The following is a 27,983-nucleotide window of genomic DNA, read 5'->3' as shown; positions in this document are numbered from 1 at the left end:
CACATGCCTCCAGATTGTTGACGAGCTAGATCGTATGTCACTGCACTTGGAGTGGAGTATGAGCGCATCCATGTGTGTGTCAATGATTGCATGCTATACCGTAATGAGCATGCACATGCTACCTCATGTCCCGTGTGCCGGGAGGCACGATACAAGACAGGAGTGAGTGGGGCACACCTACCCTGCAAGGTATTGAGACATTTTCCATTAATTCCTCGCATCCAAAACATGTTTAAAAGCAGGTCTATCATGGAGCTTCTCGCGTGGCATGTGAATCATCACTCAAATGATGGAATGATGCGTGTCCCTGCCGATTCACCTGCATGGAGGCACATCGAAACTCAATGGCTAGAGTTTGGGTTGGAGCCTCGACACTTGAGGCTTGGGTTAGCAAGTGATGGTGTCAACCCCTTCGACACTAATTCTACTTCATGGAGCACTTGGCCTGTGGTGATCGTCAACTACAATATTCCACCATGGGAGACAACCAAGAAGGGCAATATACTTCTTTCCTTGCTTGTGCCAGGGAAGTACAAAGTGTCAAATATTGACGTCTACCTCGAGCCCCTCATCGAGGAGTTGGAGGAGTTATGGAGAGGCATTCCTGTTGTCAATGTCTCACTTGCAAAGGAGGGGAGAGAGGTCATTGTGAAGGGAATCCTTATGTGGACTATGCACGACTATCCTAGGCTTGGAGAGATTTTTGATAACCCCCTTTCCTCTATCTCTCTCTCCCTCTTTCCCTCTCTCCCTTTGGTTCACTTTAGTTGACTTTAGTTCACTCATCTCTCTAACCATATGATACGTATGCAAGGTTGTCCACATCGGGGCACAATGCATGTCCTACTTGCGGGCCATCATTGGTGGCAGAGAGGCTTAACTCCTTGCGCAAGGTAATCTATCCAAACAAACATCGTTTCTTACCCCAAGGGCATAACAAGAACATGGCTCCAACAAATGGGAAGACCCATCTAAAGCTCACGATGGCAGATTGGGCAACCATTTGGGAAGAACACCAATTCCATATTTTTAAGGCTTCCATATTGGAAGGACTTAAAAATACAACACCTCTTGGATCCCATGCACATATTCAAGAATGTAGCCCAAACACTATTGGACCACATTATTGGCAAGAAGGACTCTTTGGGTGCGGGGGAGGAATTGAGGATTTTAAAATGTCTCCCCACCTCTGCTACTCCACGTCGTGCCCCAAATGGAAAGATTGTGCTTCACAAAGCACCATGGATGCTAGCCAAATAAGAATTAGACAAGGTGAACGGTACCATTACCTCTATTCGCACACCAACAGGATACATGACGTCGCTAAAGGGAGCTTTCACAAAAGCGAAGAAGGGTGGAAGCGTTCAATTGTATGGGTTGAAGTCCCATGATTGGCACAAGATGCTTCATGTAATTTTCATAATCCCTATTCTATCTATAGTTTGTGGGTATGACTATCACTCATTTTCCCTTTCCTTGATTTAATTGTAGTTCATTTTGCCGGTGAGTATGTGTATATGTCAGGACAAGAAAGTCAGGGATGCGATTTTCAAACTAGGAGAGCTAGTAAGGTACACCACAAGACTCCACTCAACTACACCTTTTTTATGTACACAATAATTTCAACAGGCGCTTAGTGTATCCTTGTGTGTTTTCTTGCAGATTTATGAGCTCCAAGGAAATCAAAATAGATGTTATCCCTTCTGCTCAAACACTTGCAACAGAAACTGTGTGTGCCATTGAAGATGTATTTCCTCAATTAGTCCTTCTTAGTCAAATTCACCTCTTGGTTCACGTGATGGAGGAGATCGCTATGTGTGGAGTAGTGCACGCACGATGGATGTTCTTCTTAGAGAGGTTTTTAAAGACTCTCAAAGATTTTGTGTGGCTACGGTCTCAACCAGAGGCATGTATGGCCGAAGGGTGGATTGTTCAAGAGGCATTTGTTTACATATCAGAGTATTGGCACAAGTTGATCCTTCAATGCCTCACATGTGGTCAGACGAGGAAGATGCAAGGATGACTTCACACTTGCCAAGTTAAAAGGGGAAACTACTTAACATGGATATGAATCTATCTCGAGTGGTCAATAACTTTTGTATTCTCAATGCAAAGATTATGACCAAGTGGGTGGACTTGTGGACAGTGGCAAGGAAAGGCGTTTGCAAGAGAGGGAAGCATGGAAACAAGCACATGGAGGAAGGAGGGCACCCCTAGTGCCTAGAGATCTTGCATGTTTCCCAGATCTCATTAGTGCAGAGTGGATTCATGAGAGAATGAGCGAGGCAAAAGCGCGTGGAGAAGACATCACCTGCAAAGAATGGGAGTATGCACGAGGTTGCATACCAAAGGTAGAGTACTCATATACCTAGACCATATTGTAACTCTATTTCTTGAAATTAACTTTAATATGTATTTGATAAATTAATATATTTTTCTATTTTAGAGTGCCTTTCCTTTAACTCTATGTGGTGAAAGGGTCGTCACTTTAGTACGCGCCACATTGACGAGCGTAGAACCACCATGGATTGTGCCATTATGGGCAACTTTGACACAGACGGTGATGAAGCCAGGTGCTGCAAAACTATTGAAAGGATACTAAAGGTTAGTTTTCAAATCTTTCATACCTTCATCTTCAAGTGCAAGTGGTTTGCAAATGTGTCTAGACGACATGAAAATGGCCTCTACATGGTGGACTCTAGTGTACATCACACAGGGAGGCATGGCAATTTAATTTTATCGCGCAATTGTGAGCAGGTGAGTGACATGTACCTTTTTTATTCTTATTTGCTTGTAGCATTAGTTATTCCAAGGTTACTCACTTTGAGCTTCTATTTTATAGGTCATCTATATCCCACCAAACCACCAACCAAAACTTTGGTTCGTAATTCCCGTAACACCTCAAAGGAGAACCATTTTTTCCACCAATGAAGTGGAGACTATCTTTGACCCTCTTCCACCTCCGACTTTGGATGAGGTGGAAACAGAGGAGAAGGAGGTCGATGAATCAAGTCCGGCAGCAGCAAGTCTTAGCGAGGATGATTGTCACGATGATGAAGATGATGAGATGGAGGATGACGAACTCAAAGATGATGAAGGCAATGCATCTATAAACGACAATATTGTTTCTGTATTTAGTGATTTAGGAGCCATGGGCTTAGAATTTGATGATGTTTCATGTAGAGATCTTTTGGAAGATGATTCATAAACATTTTGCAGTTATGAAGTTTTTTGGTCGTGTGATCCATTCATTTCTCTCCCCCCTCTTCCTCTCTTAGATTTGGGAATATGCTCAATTATGTTAATCAATTGACAGTGATTATTTTAGTTGTAACCAAGTGTAATCTTATACCCCCCCTCCTCCTCCCCCCCTCTTTCTCTCTCTCTCTCTCTCTCTCTCTCTCTCTCTCTCTCTCTCTCTCTCTTTCTTTCTCTTCTTTTTAAATTTGAAAATTCTATACAATATTCTTTAATCTTTATTGAGAGGAGGGAAACACCAAAATTTGAAGGGGGGGAGGGAGGTTAAGCCAGAATTTGAAAGTTTAGGCGCTAAATTTGGTTGTCTATAATAGTGGTAATTTACATGGTAATAACAACGATAATAAACGCGGTAATAATAGCGTAAACAGTCGTGGTAATATTTTAAACCCCAAAACCCCCCCCGCCCTCCTCTTTCTCTACTTGAATTTGCACCTTCTCTCTACAAAACACGGTAAAACAACGCAGTAAACACTTTGCTCTTTTCATAGTTTGTGAGATTTTTAGAAGCATGACCATAACAAGATTCACAAACCATAACCATAATAAGATTCACAAACCATAGTCATATCAAAATTCCAAAACCATAACCATAACAAGATTCCAAAGCCATAACCATAACAAAATTCTCAAACCATAACCATGACCATAACATGATTCCAAACCCATAACCGTAATCACCACAAGATTTCAAAACCATAAACTTAACCATAGTGTGATTCCAAAACCATAATTTAAGATCAATTTCATAACCATGACCATAACATGATTCCAAAGCCGTAACCATAATCATGACATGGTTCTAAAACCATTACCATAACATAATTCCAAAAACATCACCATAACCATGACATGATTCCAAAAACATAACCATAACCATGACATGATTAAAAAATCATAACCATGATTCCAAAATCATAATCAAAGAGCAATTCCATAACCATGACCATAACATGACTCCAAAACCATAGCCATAACCTTAAGCGAATTCCAATACCATAACCATAATCATGACATGGTTCCAAAATCATAAGCAAAGAGCGGATTCCAATACCATAACCATAATCATGACATGGTTCCAAAACCATAACCATAACATAATTCCAAAAACATCACCATAACCATGACATGATTCCAAAAACATAACCGTAACCATGACATGATTCCAAAAACATAACCGTAACCATGACATGATTACAAAACCATAACCATGATTCCAAAATCATAACCAAAGAGCAATTCCATAACCATGACCATAACGTGACTCCAAAACCATAGCCATAACCTTAAGTAGATTCCAATACCATAACCATAACCATAACATGATTCCAAAACCATAACCATAACCATCGCAATATTTTAAAACCATAACAAAATTACAAAACCATAACCAAAGAGCAATTTCATAAACGTGACTATGATCAAAACCATAACCATAACCATAATAATATTCATAATCATAATCAAAACCAAAATTGTGTATACATGAATATAACTAAATGAAAACATATTCATGAACCATAACCATAACCGACGTCTAAGTATACATGAAACAAAAGCATAACCATAAATAACTATAGATGAACTATACTCAATGAAAACATGTGCATGATCCATACTTGTCAAGGTAGTAACCCCCAATCAATGGCCTCTCCCTCATCCTGAAACTGTCACAAAAGAGCTAACAATCCATGCTTGAATCAATAATTTTCTTCTCAACATTTCAAAGGACGCTTCATGGCAATTTCTTGTAAGATAAACACTAAACCATAAAATAAATATGAATAAAGTCATATTCACATACGCTATTTAAATAATGTATGACACTTACAACCTCATGTTGAAGAGTCTCGTAGACTCCACTCCCAAGATGAGATGATCCTATAGACTCCATGTGTACTCTAGCTGCATCTCTCTGCTACTAGAACCTGTCAAGATGCTCCTACACCTCTCACGTGATCCTCTCCCACTCCTTTGTGTCTAATCATATTGGATTTCTCATTGTTATTGTACATGTATCTTGCCTCTAATCAACAATGTGACATTGTCGCAATAGCCACACTCAAGATCCAATCATTTGAGACTGGATCGTACCCATCTGCTAGCATGTACTCTCTATGAATGGCCTCAATGATATAGTTCTTCCTCTTTAGATCTTGAGCATCCCAATACTCCATCACAAAGTGCCCAAATTGCATTGTACAGAGCTGGAAAACCCTCTATCACATGGCCTTTCCGACCCTATCCATAACCAACAACCCATCCCTGTTCTTGTACACCTTGCTAGGATCAAACTCATGTGATCCACAAGGTGTATGTGGTGTGCTTAGTGGTGTAATCTCTATCAAAAAGAGAGGTGGATGCTCTCTTGGTGGTATGAACGCATCAGTAGCACCAGTACAACAATAATCATCGCCAAAAAAATGTGGACGAGGCTTACATCGTCTCGAAGAAGAACACGAGAGCACTATCTTTGGTGTAGCTTGACCTTTCATATAACTTGCACACTCATCATAGGTGTGGCACCACCTATTGTGTAACAAGCACACCGGTCTTAGGAGTTGGAGTAGCTATATCTTGTTTAGAAGGACTCACTCTCCAAATTGTATGTGTATATGCACACTACTCAAGAAAAAACTATGAGAAAAATTCAACCATCTACTCAAGTGACATACCAGCCGGAGTAAGAGGAAAACTGAATCTTGGAGAGTATGGCTCTTTGTCATTTTCCATGGCTACAAAAACTAAGTTGAAATATATATACTATACGTTAATGTACTTACCCATAAATGACCAACTTAAGCAACACAAGTCACTATCTATTCACTGTTGGACAATGGTTAAAATCCATTAATCATAAGTAGACATTACAAGAGAGTTCTTAACAAAAAAACCTAGTCAAAATTTGATCTTCTATGAGAGCTAATTCACCAAAGGCATCTATCTCTATCTGAACTTTTGCATCTTTGTCATCAAACTCCACTAATACATCCATCTCTGCATCTATCTTAGTATCTGATCGCTCATCTTTAGGTTCATCCATCTACTCACCAAGAACACTGACTTTAAGCTTGATATCCTCATCCACATAATTTGCAATCTGTGTACACTTCTCTTCATCCTCAACCTCCAATCCTTCACACACTTGTTTGTTTTGTGTAGAAACTTGGACAAAGAGCGAGCACGGTTTAGCCAAATCATCTTCATCTTCTTCATTCCAAAGTGGATGTGTGATAAACACAACTTATTTACAATGTTGCAGAAGTACAAATTTATATATATCATTCATCCACACTTGCCTAGAGTTCCCTTGAATTTGTCCACTCCTATCTTTGTGCACAATTGCATTGGAACCATTAGTAATAACCTTGAATTACTTTACATCAAAAATAAAATATCAAACTTTCTAATGGTAAATTTCAAGATTTCTTGGATGTAGTCAAAGTATACTACTCTGGTTTTCTTGGATAAATCTTGCCTTGACACCACTGTTGAAGGTAACCCTTTGTTCATCTATCCGTTGCACTCTAAAGTGTCACCCATGTGACCCCAATGCTTTGTATTTGATATTCCAAGCACATAAAACAAGATGTACTATGGAAATATTATCATGTGGTTAAAAATAAGACGCAACCAAAATATACACATGCCAATTGCATCCCCTCAACATCTCCTCTTCTTAAGTTTAGTAATCAATACTCTGATTCATTTTACTTCCAAAATTGTTGCATCTACCCAGTGTCCAGTAGGAAAGTGCGGCAGTTTTTGAAGATGATCTAGAAAGGGAAGGTTTTGAGTGGCACGATTGTGCTTGAATTGCACACAACCAGTCAAACATTGTTTCTTTTCCACTTCATATTTCTCAATCCACTTTTGCATGAACTTTGAGTAGAGAAGACAAAATCTCATAACCTTCTCACGCATTTAAACATCCATCTTCCTCATGACGATTTGTCAATGTGGCTTCTCCCCAGTTACCTTGGCGTTTGTCTCACTAGTCCACATTTGTCATGCCTAGGGTATTATCGAGAGGGCCAAGGGCCAGGATGGACATGCAATCAAGGGGTGCTATATTTAGACATCTATGAGCCTATATATAGCAAGGTTGGGTGGAGAGTTGCATGGTCCATTCCCCTGCGGTCTCATATTGTTGGTATCAGATCTCAGGGACAAGGGCATCAAGAAGGGGAGGCATGGGGAGTCATGGCCTTGCATGGTAGTGCATGACCCTTCTCTCTCACTTTCTCTATCTCAAGTTGAGGCTATGGCAGGGTTGAATACACCCTTGCATGGGAAGGAGGCCAAGGACAAGGTCGGGTGTTTGCTACTATTGTGGCTCTACAAGGGAACACCCTGGAAAGCTGGACAATTTTTGTCTCTACACCATGGACAAGAACGCAACATTGCAATGGCTACGAGCCATTTTTCCTCCATGTTCTGCTTTGTTGCCACCATCACTCAAGCTTGCACCAAGTTTCATATCGAGCACCCATTTAGGGTATGGTTATGTCCAATTTAATTACATCGAGAGGGGCTTCTCATAGTGGGGTTCTCTGCATGGCAGTTGACAAAAGGAGGCTCCCAAATGGACTTATCACAAAGATTTTTGATGGGAGAAAAAAGCTCCACACGATCGTTAGCAAGCAAAAATTTTGCAAGCAATTTTAGAGAATTTTGGAAAAAATTGAAATTTGTGGATTGGCAAGGCCATATCCTTTGGCATAAGCACTGTGGACATGAAGGTGTTAGCAAGGCTACAACAAGGTCATATGCAATTGAGCAAGGCTTGAGATTTAGTAGGAAAAACTAGAAAGACTACAAGCCATGGTATGACCACACTTAAGACTACGACCAAGTTTTCCCAAGGATCTTGATACGAGAATATTGGGATGCATGGTCATGCAATGTGCAAGATGTTGACAGCAAGGGAATCAAGAATAAGAGGACATGCACAAGACTTGCAATCTCTCGCTCGAGGTTGCATAGTTTTGCAAGTACCCAAGCTGCTCGGAGCGGGCTCGTAAGAGTTGGTAAGCAAGTTGAATTTAATGTTTTCAATTATGAATTCATTGAGTCTCGCAAATCTCTCCACATTACAAGCACGGCAAGCAAAGTTTGCCTTTGTCCAACAAGTTCTTGTGGTTAGGCAAAGCATGACATCACATTCTCTAGAGATATTTTCCCTTAGCATTGGGCAACTTGAGGTACACTTTATCAATGCAATTATAAGTTGAAGGTGCTTTTTATGCTTTTGCTTTGGCATACAGCTTGACAAGGTTGATTATTTGTTGATCATTGACACGATCAAGAATGCATGGCAAGTTTGTATGTAGTATGGCTATCATATTTTTGCCATTGAAAGTTTATCCATGCAAGGCATGTGAATATGTTTGAATTAAGAAGCAAGGCTCCAACAAGGATAGACCATCCAAGGTTTTTAATGAAAAGGAAAGGTTACCTAGCAGTAAAAGTGAGTTAGGCATGGTTGATGACTTTGTAAGACAAAGGTTATCAGTAAGGCCAATCACTAATTCCAATTCTAAGAAGCTGGCAGGAGTCTTTCTCTTCTAGTTCAGAGTTTTGGGGCATGGCTCCTAGACCAATTTTCTAAATCCAATGCAATTAGAAATGGTCATGACCAACTCATTGTCGGCAAGATAGATCCAACAACATTTCAACGATAAATGCCAGCAGTATTGGACAATCTAGGTACACTTTGTTTTGTGATTACTGTAGATGTTTTTAAGCTTTTAATCAGGTATATTACTCGACAAGGTCAACAATTGGCAGTGTTAATTTTCTTTTCCTGTTTCAAATATGACAATGTCATAATATGCATCATAGGAGCAAGGTTCCATATAGAGATACTCAAGAAACTGGCTTGTGTGTTACGTCGGCCAATATCTCTTTCATGTATCCTCTTTGTGATATCAACCGGAGGGAAAAGCAAAGATTTTAGGAGCGTGGCTCCCTAACTATATTTATGCATTGGGGACATGGTTACTCCAAAGCAATTACAGCTTGCCAGAGTGCAAGCAAAATAAGTACATGAAGTACATTGAGAGCACAAGCATGCCACGGGATGCTTTGACTTCTGGCTCGGGGTGATGGTTACAAAAATTAGTAAGTACCTCAAATATAACTTTCAAATTTGAACATATTTCATTTTGCAAGATTCTGCAATGCCAATTTGACAAGCAATTGTTGCTTCAATCAAGTGGAGTTTGGCATTTAAATGGCATTAATCTTTAGGAGCTATCTCTTGTAATATTGGACAATATCATTCTTCTTAATAAGCTGCATCATTCGGCAAGGCCGTTCCTCACTCAAATATCGACAATGTTGACTCTCTTTTGCATCAATAGGAGCACTTGTTAGCTATGAGCACTCAGGTTGCATTCTATCTCACCTTACAATGAGTATGTAAGGCAAGGCTTCACTTCAATTCTTTGAGGTTTATACATTGCCAAATGTTCAAGCCTAAAGTTGAGACTTTGTGAAATTTATGTATGTTTTTTGGTGTCTATCATATGTAAAATGTGTCCTTTTTGGTTTATCATATGTAAAATATGTTTTTTGGTGTCTATCATATGTAAAATGTGTACTTTTTGGTTTAGTATTTTGTGCCATTAGAAAAGGCTCTAGATTAAATGTCAAAAAGCTAAAAAAATTGTTTTGATTGCAAAAGCTCAAAATTAGAAGCTTGATAAAAAAAAACACTCTCTTTCGGGTGTATGGAGATTGTTCATGGAATGTTGCTGGGGCAAGCTGGATCAAAGAAGGAACCGCCTTTATAGTGATGGGAAATCTCTAGAAGGGAGTGCTTTGAGACCCTAAGTAGGTTGGAGACGTGGATCTGGATGCAACATCTCCACCAAATTAAGAACTTGTGTTTGCTTGCTGAGGATAAAAAATACACCAATGATAACTGTGAAAATGAAAGTAACCATGAAAAAGCTTTGAAGTCATTGTCATTTGGCATATGCAATGTGATGGAGGAAATATTGCATGGTATTAATCTGTTTAGCTAGACAAAGAATTGAGATGGTTATGCAATGAATGCTGGCTTTACTCTTGACGTAGACTTACAAAGTCTCGAGGCATACTGTACTAAATTAGTAATTTTATACTTTATGGGTATATGAATAATGACCCAATGCTTATGGGAGTGGGCGAAACTACACTCCAAGGTAGGAATGAGGCTAATCATTTCACAATAGTGGGAAACAAATTCTATGTGTGCCTCCGAGCAAGTGGTTCATGATCTTGTCATTAGAGGAGGTGCATGGGGGGATTAATTTTTTTCTTTACGTCATGCCATGAATGTTGGGATTTTTTCCCAAATGAGGAGTTTATGAATTTTTGTCGTGTGCGGGTAACGCTCAAAAGCCTCCCTCTTTTGCTTGATGATCATGTGCACTCCATTGCCTCTATGAAGAGTTGTGTAATGTTCATCCCAAGGCTACAATGAATTGAATTTGTGTTGGTTTTTAAATTTCATATTGTGGAGCATGAGCAACCCCATTTCAAAATATGTGGATCTAAACATGGGATGTTTTGGAGCCTTTTGGCAAGAGCTCGTGTTTTCTTCTTTTCTCAACACATGTTACAAATGTTGTAGGATTATACACTTTTCTAGGACTGTCTGGAGGTGACGACTATTAGCAAACCAATGGTCGAATCTACTTGGAGGTGGGTCTCCAGATATGTCAAGCCATGTACAACTGCGACTGCAAGCATGCCTGACAAGGAAGTACATTATTGGGGAGTGGCTGAGTATGCAATAATTGAGGATGCTTGTCATCCTACAATGGAAATGCAAGAGGAAAAGTGTATGCTCAAAGATCCCTTGCATGAGGTTTTGATGGCTAATGAAACCCAAATGTAGGACATCATCGTTGAAGACACTCCTAGAGCAAAAAATGATCTCCTTAGCCATCTTGTGGCAGTTGCGGACTCATCTAAATGTACCAGTCTAGTTAAAAATAAGAAGTAAGTACCCCAGTGATATTTTAAGGTTATGACTACATGGGTTGCTTGCTTCGTGTAAAAGCTAGGTATATGTAGTCCTTAAGCCCCCATGGCAAGGCAACTTTGCATGGATAGTGTTGGCAACCAAAACTTGTTTCTCCTCTTCCGAGTTTGAATCTAGTCTTGTTTCAACTAAGTTAAAGTGTGCTTATTTATGGTCTTATGAGTTGTGTGCTATTACTTGTACCTAGGTTTGGGGTCTCCCAGTAAAAGCCTCCGAGACACTATTATGATGGTCTTGTATGTAATGGTGTTAGTGACCCATGGAATTGTGGATTCATGGATAATATGAATTGTTGGAATTAGGGTTGCAGAGAAACGCACACAGCTTGGAGAAGACAAAGGAAGCTCAAGGCACACAATAGAGAGTGTGTTTCTTAGTATGCAATGGAAAGATAGATAGCCCTAGAGTGATGGTATATACAATGCTTGGGGGGAAAAAGCTTCCTAAAGAGGGAAAAGATGCCCCGGAGGTCCTAGTGTGTTCACACACATCACTACCACATGTATATGGTAACAAATCCCCCCTGGAGTGATGCGGTGAACGAGAGCTGGCACATGAGTAAAGGGAAGTGCCATGCCCTGAGGACATGATCAGTCCACAAAGGGGAGTAAGCCCAAAGCTTTGCGGAAAGCTTCAAGCTTCTCAAGAGACAATGCCTTTGTGAAAAGATCTGCAAGGTTGTCCTATGTTGGCACATAAGCCAAGCTGATCTCTCCTGCTGAGAGCCTCTCCCTAACATAGTGGTAATGCACCTCAATGTGCTTTGGGCGAGCATGAAAAACTGGGTTCCTCGCAACTGACAATGCGCTCTGACTGTCAGTGTAGATAGTGTTGGCAGTGTCCTATCCAACACCCAACTCAGCCATAAGGCGTCTGAGGCATACACACTCAACCGTAGCTGTGAAGAATGCCCTGTACTCAGCCTCACAACTTGAAGTGGCCATAGTAGGTTTCTTCTTGCTCAACCATGATATACATGAAGTTCCAAGCATGAAACAAAAGCCACTTGTGGACACTTGCATGTCAAAACAACCAGCCCAATTTGAGTCCGAAAAAGCATGTAAGTCTGGCGGCAATGATCCCCCCTTGGGATAAAACAAGCCAAGATGTAAAGTGCCACTAAGGTAGCGGAAAATCCTCTTGACAGCCTGCCAATGCTTAGACCCTGGGCTATGCATAAATCTGCTGACCTGCGAGACTGCAAACTGAATATCTGGCCTCGTGTTGCATACATAAATGAGGCAGCCAACAGTAGTTTGGTAAAGAGTGACATCAGCAGGATCGCCAGCATCATGTAGACTCAACTTCAAACCTGTTTCCATGGGAGTGGCAATAGGTTTGCAATCCTCAAGTCCAAACTTACATAGCGGCATATAAGTCCAAAAAAGCATATAAGTCTGGCGGCAATGATCCCCCCTTGGGATAAAACAAGCCAAGATGTAAGGTGCCACTAAGGTAGCGGAAAATCCTCTTGACAGCCTACCAATGCTTAGACCCTGGGCTATGCATAAATCTGCTGACTTGTGAGATTGCAAACTGAATATCTGGCCTTGTGTTGCATACATAAATGAGGCAGCCAACAGTAGTTTGGTAAAGAGTGACATTAGCAGGATCGCCAACATCATGTAGACTCAACTTCAAACCTGTTGGAATTAGGGTTGCAGAGAAACACACACAGCTTGGAGAAGACGAAGGAAGCTCAAGGCACACAATAGAGAGTGTGTTACTTAGTGTGCAATGGAAAGAAAGATAGCCCTAGAGTGATGGGCGTATATACAATGCACGGGGGAAAAAACCTCCTAAAGAGGGAAAAAATGCCCCGGCGGTCCTAGTGTGTTCACACACATCACTACCACATGTATATGGTAACAAATCCCCCCTGGAGTGATGCGGTGAACGAGAGCTGGCACATGAGTAAAGGGAAGTGCCATGCCCTGAGGACAGGATCAGTCCACAAAGGGGAGTAAGCCCAAAGCTTTGCGGAAAGCTTCAAGCTTCTCACGAGACAATGCCTTTGTGAAAAGATCTGCAAGGTTGTCCTGTGTTGGCACATAAGCCAAGCTGATCTCTCCTGCTGAGAGCCTCTCCCTGACATAGTGGTAATGCACCTCAATGTGCTTCGTGTGAGCATGAAAAACTGGGTTCCTCGCAACTGCCAATGCGCTCTGACTGTCAGTGTAGATAGTGTTGGCAGTGTCCTGTCCAACACCCAAGTCAACCATAAGGCGTCTGAGCCATACACACTCAACCGTAGCTGTGAAGACTGCCCTGTACTCAGCCTCACAACTCGAAGTGGCCACAGTAGGTTGCTTCTTGCTCAACCATGATATACATGAACTGCCAAGCATGAAACAAAAACCACTTGTGGACACTCGCGTGTCAAAACAACCAGCCCAATCTGAGTCCGAAAAAGCATGTAAGTCTGGCGGCAATGATCCCCCCTTGGGATAAAACAAGCCAAGATGTAAAGTGCCACTAAGGTAGCGGAAAATCCTCTTGACAGCCTGCCAATGCTTAGACCCTGGGCTATGCATAAATCTGCTGACCTGCGAGACTGCAAACTGAATATCTGGCCTCGTGTTGCATACATAAATGAGGCAGCCAACAGTAGTTTGGTAAAGAGTGACATCAGCAGGATCGCCAGCATCATGTAGACTCAACTTCAAACCTGTTTCCATGGGAGTGGCAATAGGTTTGCAATCCTCAAGTCCAAACTTACATAGCAATGTCTCTATGTAACTTTTCTGACACAAGGCAATACCACCATCACACTGCTTAAACTGTATACCCAACTAATGATGCAACAGCCCCAAATCTTTCATCTTGAAAGTAGCATTCAAATCAGCCTTAAATTCAGCAATAGGTCTCTCATTTGGTCCAGTGATCAACAAATCATCAACATAAAGAACCACAATGAGAAATACATCATCCTCACACTTTACATACAATGTGCTTTCTGTTGGACTGTTACGAAAGCCTCCTTTAACCAAATGAGTTTCAGCTTTCTCATACCAAGCACGAGGAGATTGCTTCAACCCATACAAAGCCTTCTTACATTTGCACACTTTGTCCTCTTGTCCTTTTATGACAAAACCGCGAGGCTGCGTTACATAAACTTCCTCAAATATGTCACCATTCAAGAAAGCAGTAACAATGTCTGATTGATGTACATCCCAACCAAAATGAGCTGCCAATGCACATAGAAAACGCACAGTAGTCATACGACAAGTGGGAGCAAAAGTCTCTTCATAATCTATGCCTTTTTGTTGTGCATAACCCTTTGCAACAAGTCGAACCTTATGGCGATCGATCTCACCATCCGGCTTGCGTTTCAACTTGTAAACCCACTTCGTACCAATGGCCTTTTTGCCAGGAGGCAAATCACATAAAGTCCATGTGTCATTCTCTATAAGTGCATCATATTCTGATTTCATGGCAGCAATCCAATTTTCTGAATTCTGTGCTTCATCAAAAGACAGAGGCTCCTCAACATCATGTAAACTAGACACAGCCAAAGCATAACAATCTGATGCATAAGATGCATGGCGAGAGCCTGAACGAGTACGACTAGATAAAGGTGCATCCAATTTACTGTCACGCAAAGTGTGCACCAGCCATTTTGGCATACCTCTAGCCTGCTCATTTTCAGCCCTTTCCTCATCAAGTACATCATGTACATCTGCATCAGTAATAGGCTGTTCTAAAACATTTTCAGAAACCCCCATAGGCTGTACATTTGCCTCATTGGAACTTACATTCGTATTTCCACCACTGAAAAGAGGCAACAAAGTGTCATAAATGTCCTGTGAGCTTACATTACTGTCTCTAGTACATGACAGCAAGGGCTGAACAGAGTCTTCCACAAACACTACATCCTGTGAAACCAGAATAAGTTTTGTTTGCGGATGATACAACCTGTAACCTTTGCTTTCAGCACTATAACCAACAAAAATACATTTGACAGCCTTATCATCCAATTTTCTTCGCTACACTTGTGGCACCAAAGCATATGCCAAACAGCCAAAAACACGCATGTGCTCAATAGAAGGTTTTCTATCATGCCATGCTTCATATGGAGTAATAGACTGCAAAGCTTTCGTAGGACACCTGTTAAGTACATAAGTGGCACACATGATGGCCTCAAGCCAAAAAGAATGCGGCAAAGCTTGACTTTTGACCATACATCGTGCCATTTCCGTTAGTGACCTGTTTTTCCTCTCAGCAACACCATTTTGCTGAGGTGTATAAGGCACTGTACATTGGTGTTTTATCCCACGACTAGCCAGAAATGCATTAAATTCATGAGACATATACTCCCCCCCTCGATCGGAACGGAGGGTGCCCATAGTACATTTTGAACATTTTCAGCCATAGCCAAAAATTGTTTGAAGCACATAAAAACTTCGGACTTCGCTTTAAGCGGAAATACCCATGCATGCCTGGAGTAATCATCAATGAAAGTCACGAAGTACAGGTAATTGCCCAAGGACGGAGTTTGCATGGGCCCACAAACATCACTATGCACAAGATGCAACCTGCATGTGGCCCTAACTGAACCATCCTTTGGAAACTTAGAACGCTGCATTTTACCCAGAATACAGCCTTCACAAACATGTTTGACAGGTGCTTCAAGAGGCGGCAAAGAAGCCACCATATCAGATTTCTGCAAACGCAGCAAACTGGCAAAATTCAGATGACCAAAACGTGCATGCCAAAGTTTTGCATCTGAAATAGCCCTTGAATCTGCAACAGCATTTGCAAAAATTTTGTCCACACTTGTCATACAAAGTGAGCTTATACAGCCCACGGCACAAAAGCCCAGATGCAACAATTTCATCACCAAAACTGAGATCATGAACTGTATATCTGTCATCCACAAATTTGACTACAAGTCCAAGTCTAGCAAGTGCGGATACAGACAAGAGATTCTTCTTGATCCCAGGTACATAAAGTGCATCAACAAGTGTGAAGGAACTGCCATTAGCAGCTGTGAGCACAATCTTTCCAACTCCCTGAACTGGATAAGAGGCGTTGTTGGCACAAGTGACTGAATTCCCATGAGGGACAGACTCGAGAGAGGTAAACAATTCACGATGTGAGGTAATGTGCTTTGTAGCACCACTGTCGAAATACCACACATGTGAATCTGCAGCAACTGACAAGCATGCATCATGGAAAGCAGGATTGTAAGTGCACTGTGCGCTAAAAGCCCATTCTGCATCAACATCAGCATCACAATATCCTTTCACAGAAGACTCAACAATGGCTGCATTTGTAGTGGAACCAGCATTTGCAGAGAAATCACCCTCTTTCTTCTTAGCCTCTTTGGCCTTCAACTTAGGACACGACTTGATCAAGTGATCATTGGCTTTACAATAATGGCAACGCATCTTCTTTTTGCCCTTATCACCAGAATTGCCAGACGAAGTGCTGCCAGCAGAAGCATTAGGAAGAGAATTTTTGCCACTCGCAGCAGAACCATAAGAAGTGGCTGCATTACTGTTACCACCCTTTCTTTGAGAAGCAATAAAAGCCTGTTCAACTGCACGCTGCCTAGTCCTATTTTTTCAGGAAAGTGACTCTTGCAACAGCAATGTGCATAATGCATCAAACTTGACAACTTCAGGATTTCCTTGGGTCATCAGTCTCCAAGTACTAGCAAAAGTCTGGTAGGAATCTGGTAAGGCATCAAGAACAGTCTGCACAATGGAACTGTCCGAAATGACTTCACCTGCAGAAATGAGTTGCTCATTGATATCCTTGACACTAGCAAGGAAAGTGTCCATATCATCTTCCTCATGCATAATCTTCGACTCTAGCTCTTTACGCAGCAAAGCAATTTTAGCCTCATTGCGGCTTGCATAAAGACCTGCTAGAATATCCCAAGCCTGTTTTGTAGATTTTGCTGAACGGATGTGAGGAATAATAGTGCGCTTCATAGACAACGCAATCAATGCATGAGCCTGCGCATCCTTAACATCCCAACGAGCTTGTTCTGCCGTAGGCAAAACAACTCTAACAGCTGCAATCCTTGCAGCAAGACCTGCAACATCCTCAATATCGCCTACATCTTCAGAACCAGGACGTACATCAATGCCCTGCACAATGTTCCAGACACCTTTTGACACAAGAACAGGTTGCATCATATAAGCCCACATAAGGTAGTTGTCCCCATCCAACCTGTCCTCAGCAGCAAACATCTTGAACACATCTGTGTTGTTGTTGTCAGCCATGGTAAATGCTGCACCTGATGTGAAAACTGCCCGAAAATAGGAGAAATGGAGCGGGAACAGCTTGTGCTATATAGCAAAAACCGTAGAAGACTATAAGGCACCTGTTATGCAGAAAACGGCACTGACAGAAAATCTACACAAAATGACGAAATAGCCTGTGCAGTACTGCCCGTAGTGGAAACGGAGGCCGAAATGAGCCCAAATCAAAATTCTGAGCAGACCATGCTCTTCGAGCTCACCCAAAATAGTTGTCGACCTGCGAACGCTCACCAAAGCTCACTGAAATCGGAGAAAGTGAGCAGGCGTGTGCTGGAGCAGCTGGCGACTAAGCCCGGGAGGACGTGACCTGCTCTGATACCAATTGTTGGAATTAGGGTTGCAGAGAAACACACACAACTTGGAGAAGACGAAGGAAGCTCAAGGCACACAATAGAGAGTGTGTTACTTAGTGTGCAATGGAAAGAAAGATAGCCCTAGAGTGATGGGCGTATATACAATGCACGGGGGAAAAAACCTCCTAAAGAGGGAAAAAATGCCCCGGCGGTCCTAGTGTGTTCACACACATCACTACCACATGTATATGGTAACAAAACTTGTTTCCATGGGAGTGGCAATAGGTTTGCAGTCCTCAAGTCCAAACTTACATAGCAATGTCTCTATGTAACTTTTCTAACACAAGGCAATACCACCATCACGATGCTTAAATTGTATACCCAAGTAATGATGCAACAACCCCAAATCTTTCATCTTGAAAGTAGCATTTAAATCAGCCTTAAATTCAGCAATATGTCTCTCATTTGGTCCACTGATCAGCAAAACATCAACATAAAGAACCACAATGAGAAGTACATCATCCTCACGCTTTACATACAATGTGCTTTCTGTTGGACTGTTACGAAAGCCTCGTTTGACCAAATGAGTGTCAGCTTTCTCATGCCAAGCACGAGGAGATTTCTTCAACCCATACAAAGCCTTCTTACATCTGCACACTTTGTCCTCTTCCTTTTATGACAAAACCTCGAGGCTGCGTTACATAAACTTCCTCAAATATGTCACCATTCAAGAAAGCAGTAACAATGTCTGATTGATGTACATCCCAACCAAAATGAGCTGCCAATGCACATAGAAAACGCACAGTAGTCATACGACAAGTGGGAGCAAAAGTATCTTCATAATCTATACCTTTTTTATGTGCATAACCCTTTTCAACAAGTCGAGCCTTATGGCGATCGATCTCACCATCCGGCTTGCGTTTCAATTTGTAAAGCTACTCCATACTAATGACCTTCTTGCCATTTTCTATAAGTGCATCATATTCTGATTGCATGGCAGCCATCCAATTTTTTGAATTTTGTGCTTCATTAAAAGACAGAGGTTCCTCAACATCATAAAAGCTAGACATAGCCAAAGCATAACAATCTGATGCATAAGATGCATGGCGAGAGCCTGAACGAGTACGACTCGACAAAGGTGCATCCAATTTACTGTCACACAATGTATGCACTAGCAATTTTGGCATACCTCTAGCCTGCTCATTTTCAGCCCTTTCCTCATCAAGTACATCATGTGTTAAGTATGGAGCCTAATTTACCCTTGTAATTTTCTGTGGTAAAAGTGGACATTTGTAAGGTCCCCATTATGAGGAAAATCACTCACCGGAAACCAAAATTTTCACAGACAAGAATATTCTTTTTCGCCGGAATATTATGGCCGGACGGCGGCCGGAAAGTGGTCGTAAAACAACCGGTCGGTTGGCCAGTGGTCAATGGCCGATGGCCGGTGGTCGAAAGTCAATGGCCGGTGGCCGGTGGTCGGAAGTCAATGGCCGGTGGCCGAATTCAAAAGCGGACTTGTCTTCTCAAGGGCGGCCACACATGGGCGGATTGGAGGGTCCGATTTGGACTTATTCGCACAAGGGCGGCTACACATGGCTGTCTCTCATAAGAGAGGGCAGCCCTTTTGGCCTATAAAAAGGAGGCCATTTTTACACACATTGCATAGTGTGAAGTTGATGCAACAAGGTGAGTGTGAGGTGGTGAGAGTGAAGCAAGGCGGGAGCTCCATTAAGGGTATAATCCCTTTGTAAACTACTTCTTGTTTTGAAGTACTAAAGCCATTGAGTGGCTGCTTTCCCGTGGACGTAGCCCACATTGGGTGAACCACGTATATCGTGTGTACTCTCTCTCTCTCTCTCTCTACTCTATAATCTCGTGTATATAAATCTGTCTCTCTCCATTAAGTAATCTACTCAATTATCTATTTAGCTACGTCTTATTTCCTAACAACTGGTATTAGAGCAAGGTTTGCTCGTAGCTAAATTATCTCAAGGAAAGGATTCCTTGAATTGAGTGGGAGTTATGGCGGAGGAAGGGAAGCTCAAGATTGAGAAGTTCAACGGCAAAAACTACCAACATTGGAAGATGCAGATTGAAGACTATCTCTACCAGAAGGACCTCTATTTGCCACTAGGCGGTCTTGCGAAGAAGCCCGCAACAATGGCAGATGAAGCATGGATTGTCCTTGATCGAAAGGCACTGGGAAAAATCCGGTTAAGCTTGGCGTCAACGGTGGCCTTCAATGTTTCGGATATGAAGACCACGGAGGACTTGATGAAGTCACTTGACGACTTCTACGAGAAACCATCGGCATCCAATAAGGTATTTCTTATGAAGCGCTTGTTCAATCTAAAGATGGCAGAGAATGGTTCAGTTGCAGAACACCTAAATGACTTTAACACAAACATAAGTCAACTTCGATAAGTGAAAATCAATTTCGATGATGAAGTGCGAGCTCTCCTTATACTATCATCTCTACCGGATAGTTGGGACAGCCTTGTGATGGCTGTAAGTAATTCTATCTCTGGCACAAATACTCTTAAGTTTGATGATGTTGTGGGTGTTCTCCTAAGCGAGGAAATGCGAAGGAGAAGCATAGGAGAATCATCAAGTGCTACACTATCAGTGGAAACAAGAGGAAGGCTTAAGGAGAGGTTCAAAAACCAAAAGGGTTGTGATCGCTCAAGGCGGAGCAAGTCACGCACAAAGTCAGTTCTTGAATGTTGGAACTGCGGCAAGAAGGGCCACATCAAGAAGGATTGCTGGTCCAAGAAGAAGAAGGAGACAGAGTCTCAAGACAACAAGCCAACATCGGTGGCCAATGTGGCAGGTAAAGTAGAGCAAGATGCTCTAATTCTCTCATTAGACAATGTGTCTAATTCCTAGATAGTAGATTCCGGGGCTTCATTCCATGCGACACCACACAAGCAACATTTCCAAGACTACACCAAAGGTAATTTTGGGTATGTATACTTGGGAGATGATGAAGCTTGTGAGATTGTCGGCAAAGGTACAGTTTCTGTCAAAAATGCTAACGGAAATGAATGGAAGCTTAAAGATGTTAGGCATGTTCCTTCTCTTCGCAGAAATTTGATCTCTACAGGACAATTGCATGATGAAGGTCACAACATTGCATTCGGAAACAAACGATGGAAGATCTCAAAGGGATCTTTGGTGGTTGCCAAGGGTGAAAAAGTCGGTACACTTTACTTGTGTACTGTTAGCACGCAACCTTCAGCTGTGTAGCAACTACAGAAGTTGACAGTGCGGTGTGGCACTACCGACTTGGGCATATGAGTGCCAAAAGAATGCAAATCCTTTAAACAAAGAAGCTTCTACCAGGTTTGAAAGAAGTGGACTTAGAGTTCTGTGAAGATTGTGTTTATGGTAAACAAAAGAGGGTAAAATTTCAAAAATCAGGAAATGAAAGAAAAAATAAAAAAATTGAGTTGGTTCATTCTGATGTTTGGGGTCCTGCAAGGATATGTGTCCAAAGACACAAGAGGAGATAGTCTATATGTCTAAAGTTCCATATGCTGCAGTGGTAGGTTCTCTAATGTATGCTATGGTCTGGACAAGGCCAGACATTGCACATGCAGTGGGAGTTGTGAGTAGGTTCATGGACAACCCAGGTAAAGAGCATTGGCAAGCTGTGAAGTGGATACTTAGGTATCTAAAAGGGACAACAACAAATGATTTGTATTTTGGAGGAACTGATATTTTTCTAGAAGGGTATGCTGATGCAGATATGGCAGGTGACAAAGATACTCGAAGGAGCACTACTGGCTATGTGTTCACGGTTGGAGGCATAGCAGTAAGCTGGGCTTCAAAGCTGCAGAAAGTGGTTTCACTTTCTACCACAGAAGCAGAGTATGTAGCAATGACGGAGGCAAGCAAAGAAATTCTGTGGCTTCACAGATTCTTAGAAGAGCTTGGATTCAAACAAGACAATTGTGTCTTGTACAGTGATAGCCAAAGCGCTATCCATCTTGCGAAGAACTCAGCCTTTCATTCAAGGACAAAGCACATTGAGGTGAGATATCACTTCATACGCACTCTTTTGGAAGAGGGACAACTAAAGCTAGGAAAGGTGCATACAAGTGAAAATCCTGCAGACATGTTTACAAAGGTGGTCAACAAGGAGAAGTTGAGCTTGGTGAACCACATATATCGTGTGTACTCTCTCTCTCTCTCTCTCTCTCTCTCTCTACTCTATAATCTCGTGTATATAAATCTGTCTCTCTCCATTAAGTAATCTACTCAATTATCTATTTAGCTACGTCTTATTTCCTAACATCATGTACATCTACATCAGTAATAGGCTGATCTATACCATTTTTAGAAACCCCCATAGGCTATACATTTGCCTCATTGGAATTTACATTCGTATTTCCACCACTGCAAAGAGGCAACAAAGTGTCATAAATGTCCTGTGAGCTTACATTACTGTCTCTAGTACATGATAGCAAGGGCTGAACAGAATCTTCCACAAACATGACATCTTGTGAAACCAGAATACTCTTTGTTTGCGGATGATATAACCTGTAACCTTTGCTTTCAGCACTATAACCAACAAAAATACATTTGACAGACTTATCATCCAATTTTCTGCGTTGTGTTTGTGGCACCAAAGCATATGCCAAACAGCCAAAAACATGCATGTGCTCAATAGAAGGCTTTCTATGATGCCATGCTTCATATGTAGTAATAGATTGCAAAGATTTCATAGGACACTTGTTAAGTACATAAGTGGCACACATGATGGCCTCAAGAAAAAAAGAATGCGGCAAAGCTTGACTTTTGACCATACATCGTGCCATTTGCATAAGTGACGTGTTTTTCCTCTCAGCAACGCCATTTTGCTGAGGTGTATAAGGCACTATACATTGGTGTTTTATCCCACCACTAGCCAAAAATGCATTAAATTCCTGAGGCATATACTCCCCCCCTTGATCGGAATGGAGGGTGCCCATAGTACATTTCAAGACATTTTCAGCCATCGCCAGAAATTGTTTGAAGCACATAAAAACTTTGTACTTCGCTTTAAGCGGAAATACCCATGCATGCCTGGAGTAATCATCAATGAAAGTCACGAAGTATAGGTAATTGCCCAAAGATGGAGTTTGCATGGGCCCACAAACATCACTATGCACAAGCTGCAACCTGCATGTGGCCCGAACTGAAGCATCCTTTGGAAACTTAGAACGCTGCATCTTACCTAAAATACATCCTTCTTAAAAATGTTTGACAAGTGCTTCAAGAGGCGGCAAAGAAGAAACCATATCAGATTTTTGCAAACGCAGCAAACTAGCAAAATTCACATGACCAAAACGTGCATGCCAAAGTTTTGCATGTAAAATAGCCCTTGAATCTGCAACATCATTTGCAAAATTTTGTCCACACTTGTCATACAAAGTGAGCTTATACAGCCCACGGCACAAAAGGCCAGATGCAACAATTTCATCACCAAAACTGAGATCATGAATTGTACATCTGTCATCCACAAATTTGACTACAAGTCCAAGTCTAGCAAGTGCGGATACAGACAAGAGATTCTTCTTGATCCCAGGTACATAAAGTGCATCAACAAGTGTGAAGGAACTGCCATTTTCAGCAGTAAGCGCAATCTTTCCAACTCTCTGAACCGGATAAGAGGCATTGTTGGCACAAGTGATTGAATTCCCATGAGGGACAGACTCGAGAGAGGTAAACAATTCACGATGTGAGGTAATGTGCTTTGTAGCACCACTATCGAAATACCACACATGTGAATCTGCAGCAACTGACAAGCATCGACCATGGACAACAGGATTGTAAGTGCACTCTGCGCTAAAAGCCCATTCTGCACCAACATTAGCATCACAGTCTCCTTTCACAGAAGACTCAACAATGGCTGCATTTGTAGTGGAACCAGCATTTGCAATGGAACCACCCTCTTTCTTCTTAGCCTCTTTGGCCTTCAACTTAGGACACGAGTTGATCAAGTGATCATTAGCTTTACAATAATGGCAACACATCTTCTTTTTACCCTTATCACCAGAATTTCCAAACGAATTGCTGCCAGCAGAAGCATTAGGAACATAATTTTTGCCACTCGTAGCAGAACCATAAGAAGTGGCTGCATTGCTATTACCACCCTTTCTTTGAGAAGCAATAAAAGCCTGTTCAAGTGCACGCTGCCTAGTCCTGTTTTTTCAGGAAAGTGACTCTTGCAACAGCAATGTGCATAATGCATCAAACTTGAAAACTTCAGGATTTCCTTGGGCCATAAGTCTCCAAGTACTAGCAAAAGTATGGTAAGAATCTGGTAAGGCATCAAGAATAGTCTGCACAAGGGAACTGTCTGAAATGACTTCACTTGCAGGAATAAGTTGCTCATTGATATCCTTAACACCAGCAAGAAAAGTGTCCATATCATCTTCCTCATGCATAATCTTTGACTCCAGCTCTTTACGCAGCAAAGCAATTTTATTCTCATTGCGGCTTGCATAAAGACCTACTAGAATATCCCAAGCCTGTTTTGCAGATTTTGCTGAACGAATGTGAGGAACAATGGTGCGCTTCACAGACAACGCAATCAATGCATGAGCCTACGCATCCTTTACATCCCAACGAGCTCGTTCTGCCGTAGCCAAAACAACTCTAATAGCAGCAATCCTTGCAGCAAGACCTGCAACATCCTCAACATCGCCTACATCCTCAAAACCAGGACGTACATCAATGCCCTGCACAATGTTCCAGATGCCCTTTGACACAAGAACATGTTGCATCATATAAGCCCACATAGGGTAGTTGTCTCCATCCAACCTGTCCTCAACAGCAAACAACACATCTGTGTTGTTGTCAGCCATGGTAAATGCTGCACTTGATGTGAAAACTGCCCGAAAATAGGAGAAACGGAGCGGGAACAACATGTGCAATATAGCACGAACCATAGAATACTATGAGGCACCTGTTATGCAAAAAACAACATTGATAGAAATTTTGACAAAATGATGAAATTGCCTGTGCAGTACTGCCTGTAGTGGAAACGGAGGCCGAAATTAGCCCGAATCAAAAATCTGAGCAGACTTAGCTCGTTCCCTCAAAATTTTTGTCGACCTGCAAACGCTTGCCAAAGCTCACTGAAAGCGGAGAAAGTGAGCAGGCGTGTGCTGGAGTAGCTGGCGACTAAGCTCGGGAGGACGCAACCTGCTCTGATACCAATTGTTGGAATTAAGGTTGCAGAGAAACGCACACAGCCTTTAGAAGACGAAGGAAGCTCAAGGCACTCAATCAAGAGTGTGTTTCTTAGTATGCAATGGAAAGATAGATAGCTCTAGAGTGATGGTTGTATATACAATGCTCGGGGGAAAAAACCTCCTAAAGAGGGAAAAAAATGCCCCAGCGGTCGTAGTGTGTTCACACACATCACTACCACATGTATATGGTAACATGAATTCCTCTTTGTATATATAATAAAAATAGCTCAAAGTGAGTGAGCATTGTAAAAAAGTAAAAAAAAAGATTGTAGTGTGCAAAATTGAGTTTTGATGTCACTCTTGCCTATTAAAATTTAGAGATTTTATAGATTTTTAGGTATTGTAGTGTATTCTTTGAAGGGTAGCTTGAAAAAAGCAAAATACCCCAAAATGGATACAATTTCCTTCAAAAAGCAACCGTACTAGTGTTCTTATGGTTTTAGACCACTTTAAAATTTTTCTTTATTTCTAAAAGGCCCTCCTCCATGCCTTATCACCATCCCCTCCACAAGGTTTCACTGTAGACAAATAAAAAAGAGAGAGATAGATTCTATGCCTCCTTCGTGTAGAGACTCCCCTCCAAATAAGCGAGAGAGAGAAAGAGACACGTTAGCGTGCGCATCAACAAGGGAAGGCAAGCAAGAAGACATCAGCTTGATTGTAGGCCTCTCTGTCTTCACCTCTCTTCTCCATTTGTCCCACTAGCTTTGACACAAGAAAATATCTCTCCTTGTGACTCACACCTCTGCCTTCCTTTTTTTTTCTGATTTTATTCCTCTTTTCAACATAGAATCTTCAAAGATACCTCTTGATAAAGACAAAAAAAGGACTACATCTCTACTACTTCTTTATGGAGCCACGAACTGTCAAGTCTTTGAAAATTGACTCTCTTGCGCAGGATTCTCAGAGATTGTGCGAGAAAGCAAAGAATTGATTGTCAATTGATAAAAGAAAGGACCTAGACGAATGGTATTGGGCCATCACCGATGTTCTAAAAGTTAGAGCTATCCTTAGTCTTTTTGGTTGTACTTTGAACCTTCTCATGTATCTCTATGGCCTTTAGGATGCCTTGGCTTGGATTGTGAGAAGGGCTAGTCTTGTACCTTTTTGATATGTTTAATATAATATCACTTAATTTTGTGAGATCTCCAAAAAAAAAAAAAAAGCATGGAGAGAGCCTTCACACGCTAGACATTGATTTTTCTCTCTCTTAAGGGCTCATTGAAGCTTTGCTATTTGCACTCTCGCAGCCTCAAGGCCCTATTGTTGGGAGTGCGAATGGAGGGTGCTGTGGTAGGGTAGAGCCTATATAGTGCTTGCTAGAGATCAGGGGCATATGGTGCATGGAGGGCGACAATCTTTAGGGTGAGCCACCAGACGGCTCTTGCCTCTTGGTTTTTTTGGACTTCCTTGGCGAGGCCCTAAATTTCTAGAGCTAGTGGAGGCCACCCCCTAGGACTTGCACATGGAGTCAATGGAAGTTTGATTTTTTCTTAGATCTATTGCTCCTTAGGGAGATGGATTGAAGGGGGAAGAGTGCAATGGTGGCAGTGTTTTCTCCTATGGTGGCAACCTTTGGTCACTTTGCCCAGTGTTATGAGGATGCTTGGCTCGCCCGAATAGCCTATCATGTGGTCTGATCATGATGTTGCTCTTGGTTGATGATAGTGGTGGATCTATGGCCCGTACGCACTGATGATGGGAACCTCGGATCTCGCCCATTTTGCGAATGATATTGGCTGCTTTATTTTGGGGAAAGATCTTGCATGTCTCAGATGGGGGGTTCTTATGTGGCAGCCGAAGGTTCTCACTTTCATATTGATGGTCGGGCTTACTGTATGACTCCCTCGTTAGCCAAGCTTCTTTTTTGAACGGTTAAGTCCCCCTGTAAAGGCCGGTTGCCAGACTTGAATTTTACTTTTGCTGGTGTAGCTCAATGTGTTGTAGTTGATGTATATCTGGATGCCTTGGCTCATATTAGTAAGCAAGGCTTATCATGTAAACTTTTTGGTTTTGGTAATTCAATTCACTCACTATTGTGAGTTTTAGATTCAAAAGACATTGGTTTTTTTAAAGGAAAACTTCACAAAACATCCAACGTAATAAAAAGAGAAGGGTCTTTACAAAACATATAATATAATCGAAATTGAAGGGCAAAATTGGAGATTTTTTGTGGTGGTGGTTTGATGTGGGTTTCCTATATCCACAATCCGCCACCAAAGGCGACAGTGGGGGTAGCCTATCTAGAAACACTAGTAAGAGACTATAAGGTTAAGCAAGTAGAACAATTTGTGCTAAGATTTGAACAAAAATAATGAGCATGGCTGGCAGGGTTGGGTTGGAGGGCAGGCTCTCTAGCTAGCAATAGGGTCTCTCTTTTGATCTCCTCAGCTTGCACCTTAGCCAGAAGCTATTACACCTATCATTGACGAGAAGGAACACATACAAAGAGACCAAAATGCTATGGCGAAAATCATACTTCGTAATCAAGTTATTGGTCAGCCAAAAAAATTCTCAGAGGGGATCGAGGAGGCCAAAACCAAACTCCTTGGTATTGTTAAGTGAAGGGAGTTGCCTGTTGAAGTGAAAGCGTTGGAGAGGCCCATTTCTGTTGATGAATGTTGCACTGCCTTGAAAGCAATGGGAAGGAAAAGTCCCCTGGGTGGGATGAATTGAGAGTCAAAATTTTCAAAGAATTTTGGGAGGATCTTAAAATTCCACCATAGGGTACGGGGCCCAGTAATGGATTGGGGTCCGGAGCGTGGAAAGGCAAATCTCTAAAAGTTAAGTAAAGTATGGACCACTTCTGAGGCATCTCGGTACTTGTGTCGTGGTGGTTACAGTGACTGAATAGAGTTGTACGCCGTCGGATGGGGGTTCG

This window comes from Adiantum capillus-veneris, chromosome 9 (genome assembly GCF_014529385.1).
Source record: "Adiantum capillus-veneris isolate H3 chromosome 9, ASM1452938v2, whole genome shotgun sequence".
NCBI lineage: Eukaryota > Viridiplantae > Streptophyta > Polypodiopsida > Polypodiales > Pteridaceae > Adiantum > Adiantum capillus-veneris.
This window is presented reverse-complemented; position numbering follows the sequence as displayed.